The sequence below is a fragment of the Monodelphis domestica genome, chromosome 2, assembly GCF_027887165.1.
Source record: "Monodelphis domestica isolate mMonDom1 chromosome 2, mMonDom1.pri, whole genome shotgun sequence".
Classification (NCBI taxonomy): domain Eukaryota; kingdom Metazoa; phylum Chordata; class Mammalia; order Didelphimorphia; family Didelphidae; genus Monodelphis; species Monodelphis domestica.
This window is the reverse complement of record NC_077228.1, coordinates 9,505,685-9,512,943: the sequence shown is the minus strand read 5'-3', so window position 1 is coordinate 9,512,943 and position 7,259 is coordinate 9,505,685. Positions and strand designations below refer to the sequence as shown.

The following is a 7,259-nucleotide window of genomic DNA, read 5'->3' as shown; positions in this document are numbered from 1 at the left end:
CCTCCGGAGCCCAGCCTAAAAATAGAGCTCTGGAAAACAGGAACAGCCGGCCTGTGCGCTCCGCACAGCTTGGCCTTTGCACACTCCAGTGAACCTTCATCAGCGGCCCGCAAATGTGCTTAAATAGCAAGCCCAGAGGCCGAGAGCGCACCAGGCCCAGCCCGGCCTCTGCCCCCAGATCTGGACCGGGCAGGTTTTGCACCCACGGCAAGGACGACCAATCATCCCCCCCTCCCGTGTGAGGGCACAAGCATTGAGGAAGCCCTACTATGTGCCAGGCACAGGGCAAAGAAAGGCAGGACCAGTGCCTGTGCTCGAGGAATTTACATTCTTAAGGGAAGATAATAAATGCATGAGGAAGCATCTGGAAACCATGCAAGGGGCTTTGGTCAGGGCAGGGGAGCCAGAGGCCCTGCATTGAGAGGAGAGGGGAACTGGAGCCGATAAAGGGCACTAAGGACAGTGGGAAGAGTCCCCAGGGCTGTGGGGCCATGCAGAGAACTCAAGGATTCAGGATCAGAGAACCTCTAAACCTGAGTGCCTGGGCCAATCCGGCCACACCTCTGGACCTCGGTCTCCCCATCTGTAAAAGGAAGGGGGAGACCCTTCGGCTCCAAATCTCTGGTCCCATGGGCGACCTTGGATGAGTCCATTGGCCTCCACTCCTCATTATAAAGAGGGAGAAGACTCTTTGGCTCTAAATCTATGATCCTATGGGTGACCTTGGATGAGTCCATTGGCCTCCACTCCTCATTATAAAGAGGGAGAAGACTCTTTGGCTCTAAATCTATGATCCTATGGGTGACCTTGGATGAGTCCATTGGCCTCCACTCCTCATTTATATAAAGAGGGAGAAGACTCTTTGGCTTTAAATCTCTGGTCCTATGGGCGACCTTGGATGAGTCCATTGGCCTCCACTCCTCATTTATATAAAGAGGGAGAAGACTCTTTGGCTCTAAATCTATGGTCCTATGGGCGACCTTGGATGAGTCCATTGGCCTCCACTCCTCATTTATATAAAGAGGGAGAAGACTCTTTGGCTTTAAATCTCTGGTCCTATGGGTGACCTTGGATGAGTCCATTGGCCTCCACTCCTCATTTATATAAAGAGGGAGAAGACTCTTTGGCTCTAAATCTATGGTCCTATGGGTGACCTTGGATGAGTCCATTGGCCTCCACTCCTCATTTATATAAAGAGGGAGAAGACTCTTTGGCTCTAAATCTATGGTCCTTTGGGTGACTTTGGATGAGTCCATTGGCCTCCACTCATTTATATAAAGAGGGCTAAATCTATGGTCCTATGGGTGACCTTGGATGAGTCCATTGGCCTCCACTCCTCATTTATATAAAGAGGGAGAAGACTCTTTGGCTCTAAATCTCTGGTCCTATGGGCGACCTTGGATGAGTCCATTGGCCTCCACTCCTCATTTATATAAAGAGGGAGAAGACTCTTTGGCTCTAAATCTATGGTCCTATGGGCGACCTTGGATGAGTCCATTGGCCTCCACTCCTCATTTATATGAAGAGGGAGAAGACTCTTTGGCTCTAAATCTATGGTCCTTTGGGTGACTTTGGATGAGTCCATTGGCCTCCACTCATTTATATAAAGAGGGCTAAATCTATGGTCCTATGGGTGACCTTGGATGAGTCCATTGGCCTCCACTCCTCATTTATATAAAGAGGGAGAAGACTCTTTGGCTCTAAATCTCTGGTCCTATGGGCGACCTTGGATGAGTCCATTGGCCTCCACTCCTCATTTATATGAAGAGGGAGAAGACTCTTTGGCTCTAAATCTATGGTCCTTTGGGTGACTTTGGATGAGTCCATTGGCCTCCACTCATTTATATAAAGAGGGAGAAGACTCTTTGGCTCTAAATCTATGGTCCTTTGGGTGACTTTGGATGAGTCCATTGGCCTCCATCTCATTTGTAAAAGGAGAGGGGAGACCTTTCCACCTTGGACAAGCCCACATGCCTCAGTTTCCTCATCTGTAAAATGGGGATGTTGGGCTACATAGCCTTTGAAGTCCCTTCCAATTTCAGATTTCTGAGTGGATCCTGGAGAAAAGCTCTTTTTTTGCACTAATATTTTTCGCTAATTGGGTACTCAGCAATTTTTTGTCCTACTCTGATCAAGGATCTCAAGAGCTGTAGGTGCCCTCGGAGGCAAGGCCTACCTGTCTATCCTAGATACATGCTCTCTTCCTACCCTGGAGGCTTCAGCAGAGCAGGGCTGCCTTGTGTGTCCCAGGAAGATCCCATTGCATCCTCGACCTCCAGAGCAGCAAGGCGGCTGCCTGCTAGTGGGAGCGCTGGGGAGGACCAATCGGCGAAGCTCTTCCCCTTTTGCCATATTTTTCTGTCCTCTGTTGGGGTTGTCCATCTGTCCAAGATTCCCTTGGATTTGTGGGACACCAAAGGAGAAGGAGGCAAGAAGTGGGCTCAGGCCTCGCCACAGCCACAGAGATTTGTTCCCACAGCTCAGTCTTTGGGCCAGACACCAACATTTTCCATGGAGCGATCAGCATTCATCACACGCTGCCATAGAAAGCCCATCAGATATAGGCTGTCAAGGGCAGGATCAGGTTTGCTTTTGGTTTTGGCCAGCCCCCACGATGCCATATGACACATAGTAGGTCTTTAATAGAAGTTCGTTGGGTCCAGTTATTGGCTTTAGGGAATTCCCAATGAGGCTGATTGTGCCACATCCACTTAGTCCCCCCACTGATCAGGTCTGGTCTGTCAATTCTTTCGGCGTACCCTAGTGTAACCCTGCCTGGGGAGTGCCAGCCATCCCAGGATGCCAACTCTGTGTGAGTAGAGAATTGTGAGAAAGAGAAGGCAGAAGGGAGAGGGAGGCATCAAGGTGGGTAGCAGGGAGCTCAGCCTCTCTGGAGGGGAAAGCTGATGGGACGTCTTGGTTCCTGCCCAATCCTTTGCCTCTCAAAGGAATATGGGAATACGGGAAGGGGTTGCTGTTGTTGGCTCCCCCAGACCTGCCCAGGAATTCCCTTCTGACACTCAGAAAAGCAGAACAAAACCCAAGCGGCTGCCTCAGCTGCCCTCTCTGTTCTGGTCACCAAGTGTTCTGGCTGTTCCATTTGGAATATTCTAATTTATCCTTCCTGATTCATGAAACAGCTCCAGTGTTCTGGGTGCTTGGCTCCTGGAGGATGCTGGTCTCAGATGGGGGCAGCTCTGGGCAGCCCAACAGGAGGACCCTCCCCGGGGGACCAGCTGGCTGTAGATGAGCTCTCCTGGGGACAGAGCAGGCTGTGAATCCCCCTGGATCACCTATGTGCATCCCACCTTCAGGATCCCCAGAGCCATGGATGACTGGGAGAATGGAATGAGAAGGGAGATTGTGGGCTCTGTAGTCACACAACAACAACACAGCTAGGTGGCTCAGTGGGTGGAACATTGGGCTTGGAGTTAGGAAGATCTGAGTTCAAATCTAGCCTCAGACACTTACTAGTGGCACAACCCCAGGAGAGCCATTTAACCCTCATCTACCTCCATTTATAAGACAGGTTGTAAGTGTCTGAAGCAGGATTTGAACTTGAGTCTTTCTGACTCTATGTCCAGCCTCCACTGGGCTATCTAGCTATCTCAAGTAGGGACTCCGATTCTTCCCCTGCACCCTGCATTGTGGCCCCAACATGCAGCACCTGGGAAGCAGTCTGGACTTCATGACATCGTACAGCACAACCTTGGGACCTTTGGCTCTCACAGTTCCCTTTCTCTGGGTATCACCCAGCATCCTTCTAAATGGTGATGGCCACATCTGAGCATGCTAAGAGGTTGAGAGAACCAAAGAAAGGAAAGCTCGTAAAGGTCTAAACCCTGCTTCAAAGATCACACATGGAACACGGCTGCCACTCAGAAGCCATTGGACTTGGAGAGAGTCCCTGGTCTCCCTCCGGGGCTCAGTTTCTTCTGTAAAATGTCAGGATCGAGCGAGTGGTCTCCATGGGTCCCTTTCAGGTCTTTGTGGTCTGTGAGGGCACAAAGTGCCGAGGAGGGAGGCTCCGAGGGTGGCGTCACAGTGATCCTCCTTACCCCGACGGAGGGTCCGGATGGGATGGTCCCAGAGGCTCCTGCAAAATCCACAGCATGGCTTCTCAGAGGAGGCTCTCCATCCTGAGACCAGCTGCCAGCAGGGATGCCCACAGCCAAAGGAGAGGGTGTCGCCAAGCACGAAGAAGCTGGAGGGTTCCTGGGCCAGGAGAGACGGCATTTCAAGTCTTCTCCAGGAAGGCGCAGACCTCATTCTATGGCTCTCCCACTTGGGAAAACTGGAAGGGACAAAGGACAGGCCATGCAAGCACTGGGAGGTGGGAATTCGAGTCTTGGATACGAGGCATTAGTGTTGAGGGGAGCACGGGACATAGGCAGCTGTAATAATAATAATAAGTATATGATGAGTCTATAATATAATTAATGTTATGATAGATTACATCATTATTACCTTTTATATCATTTATTCTATAATTAATATTATATTATAGAATTAGTATAGAATTAGTTATACTATGTGACATAATATATAATATAAACATACTTTTAGGTTTGCAAAGTCCTTTGCAAATATTCTCTCATTTTATCCCATCAATAGCCCTATTATTATTATCCTCATTTTCTGATGAGGAAACTGAGGCAGATGAAGATTAAGGGACTTGCTCAAGGTCACATAGCTAATAACTACCTAAGACCAGATTTGAACTCAGGTCTTCCTGACTCTGGGTCCAGAGTTCTATCCACTATGAGAAGGAGAAGAGTGGCAGGGTCCTATCCTGGCCTGGACTGGGTCATGGGAGACTGCCAGCTTCCTGGGCAAATTCAGCCTTGGGCTAGTTCCTAGAAACATGTTTTTATCTTTCTTTGCATTCCCAGCACTGACCACAGTGGCTGGCACACAGCAAAGGCTTAATAAATATTTGTTGATTTGTTGGGATTTTGGACCCAAGCCTCAGGGACTGGCTTTTTGTAGAGGAGAGGATGAGAGGAGCCCTCTAGGCCTTCTTCTAGAGCAAAGACTCTAGAACTGTTACCGGCTGGTCCCCGAGTGGCCTGAGATCGAGAGGCCGGATCTTCAAAACCAAATGGAGTTTGTCGAGTTTCCACTTTTAGTTTCTTGTAACCAGTCAGTGACTGTTGGGCTGGGAAATGCGGAAGAACAAATATGCATCCATTAAGTGCTTCCTGTGTGCCAAGCACTGTGATGTGTGCTGGAGATAGATCGCCAAAAGCAAGAGGGCCCAGCTAGCTCTCCAGGAGCTGACGTTCTAAGGGGTGGGGGTGGGGGTGGGGAACGGTGGCCCAGGAGGGATGCTCCTGTCCCAGTCCTGGTGAGTGGGGCCATGGGACTACTGAACGGCAGGCCCTTTCCAGGAATGAGAGTGTTGGTTGGAGGAGGAAGCAGAGGAGTGGACTAGGAAGAACATGGCGCCCAAGCTAGGCTTGGGTTGGGTTAGAGATGGCGACCACTCACCAACCAAGAGCCTAGGGCCCCAGAGTGTAACCTGGAGTGCCATACTGGGTGGGAATTCTAAGAGGAGGAGGCATGGAGGGAGGGCTTTCCAGTCCAAACTGAAGTAGAGAGAATATCCTTTGTGAGGAAGAGCAAAAAGGCCCCTGGCTGGACCAGACAAGGATGGGGAATGATGGGGAATAAACACATTTGCTTTCCCAATTTTTCTGGTAAGACTGTGGACTTGTCACTTACCTCTTTAGCATCTACTTCACACATCCACGGCGGACAGGTATGTCTTGATGGATCTATTCTTGCGGAAATGCTTTTCGATCCCCAGCCCCATGCGGCTTGTCATAGAATCTCAGCCTTGGAAGGGAACTCCCGGGCCACAGAGCTGGACAGCCCCCTCTTCTCAACACCAGGACGAGTGGCCAGAGAGCCTTCCCTCAAGGACAGGGACAAGGAACCCTTCCCTTCCTGGGGCAAACAATTCCACTTTTGAAGGGAACCAGTTGTTGCTAAGTTTCACACACGGCGTTCTAGAGTTCAGAGGGATCTCAGTTACCGGCGACTCCAGCACATTCCGATCGATTCCAGCCTCCATCACTGTACCCTGCAAGGAGTCTTCCAGACGCCCTTTGGAAATCTCCAATGGAGGAGGCTGTCCCCATCATGGCGGCCCATACTCCAGGCCTGCTCGAAGGAGGAAGGAATTTTCTTACTATCTAACTTCGGTCCATCCCTTTACAACTTCCCCTCATCAATGCCGGTTCCGTCTCCCGACCAAGAAGTCCACCAACACTTCTAAGTGCCTAGACGGGGCCAGGAAAACCAAAAACAAAGCCCAGGGCCCTTCGAATCCTCCTTCCCTGAGCTGGCCTTTCCAGTATCTGGTCAGACAGAGTGGGTGTGCCTGGCCTTACGCTCAGGGCCAGGCCAGCGAGGGGACCCTGAGTGCTTTGGGTTGGGGGTTTGTTTAGCTTTTTCCTCGAACCCAAGACTGCTGAGGAAGCCAACTCAAACCCACCCCAGGTGAACCCAAGTCCTTGGGAAGTCACGGTTAGTTCTGGCTGCTCAGCCAGCCATGTCATTAGCCAGATGGAACCAGTTGCAGAATGTCTGTGGGGACTCAGCAGTCTCTCCAAAGCACTTCCCTTCTTCATTATTATAATGTTTATATACATATAAATAATAGAAAATAGTTATTAAGTTATCATATAAAATGTATATGAATAATATTAAAATGTGTACATTTTAAACTCTTACCTTCTGTCTTAGAAGCAATTCCAAGGTAGAAGAGAAGTAAGGGCTAAGCAATTAAAGTTAAGTGACTTGCCCAGGGTCACACAGCTACATCATTAGAGTTCTAGGATTCTCTCTGAAACCATCTCCCAGCCACCTCCACGAGCTGAGGTTGCATGAGACTGAGGGGGTCTGGGACGGCCCCCTTTATGACAGACACCATCATATGCTCCTAAGCAAGAGCCTGGGGTATCTGCAGTGCCTCCATCCTATTCCTTTTCAAATGCATTTATGGAGCACCTACTGTATGCAGAGCCCCTCATGAGGTGCCTGGAGTTTCTGGCTGGGTGTGTAAGTCTTCCTGGAGATGCTTCTGCAGTCAGGAACGAAGTGCTGGTGGGTCTGGCAGAAAGCACTGGATGTCCTGCCATGCGGACCTGGAGCTCGTCACTCCTAGCCTCGGCCGGGCAGATTCCAAGCTCGCTCCAGGCATGCCAGGATTGCTGAAGCCTCAGCTTCAAATTCCATTTGACAGAGTCTACTTT

General features: G+C 50.1%; 1 long non-coding RNA gene across 1 annotated transcript; it reads right to left on the bottom strand.

Annotated features, from left to right (window-relative positions):
* Positions 1-3,828: 3,828 nt before the first annotated feature.
* Positions 3,829-6,499, bottom strand: LOC103101020 (uncharacterized). Its single transcript, XR_001627604.2, has 2 exons — positions 5,725-6,499; positions 3,829-4,394 (listed from the first exon to the last, which is right to left on the bottom strand). It is a non-coding gene; the product is annotated as an uncharacterized LOC103101020 (long non-coding RNA).
* Between the last annotated feature and the right edge of the window lie 760 nt (positions 6,500-7,259).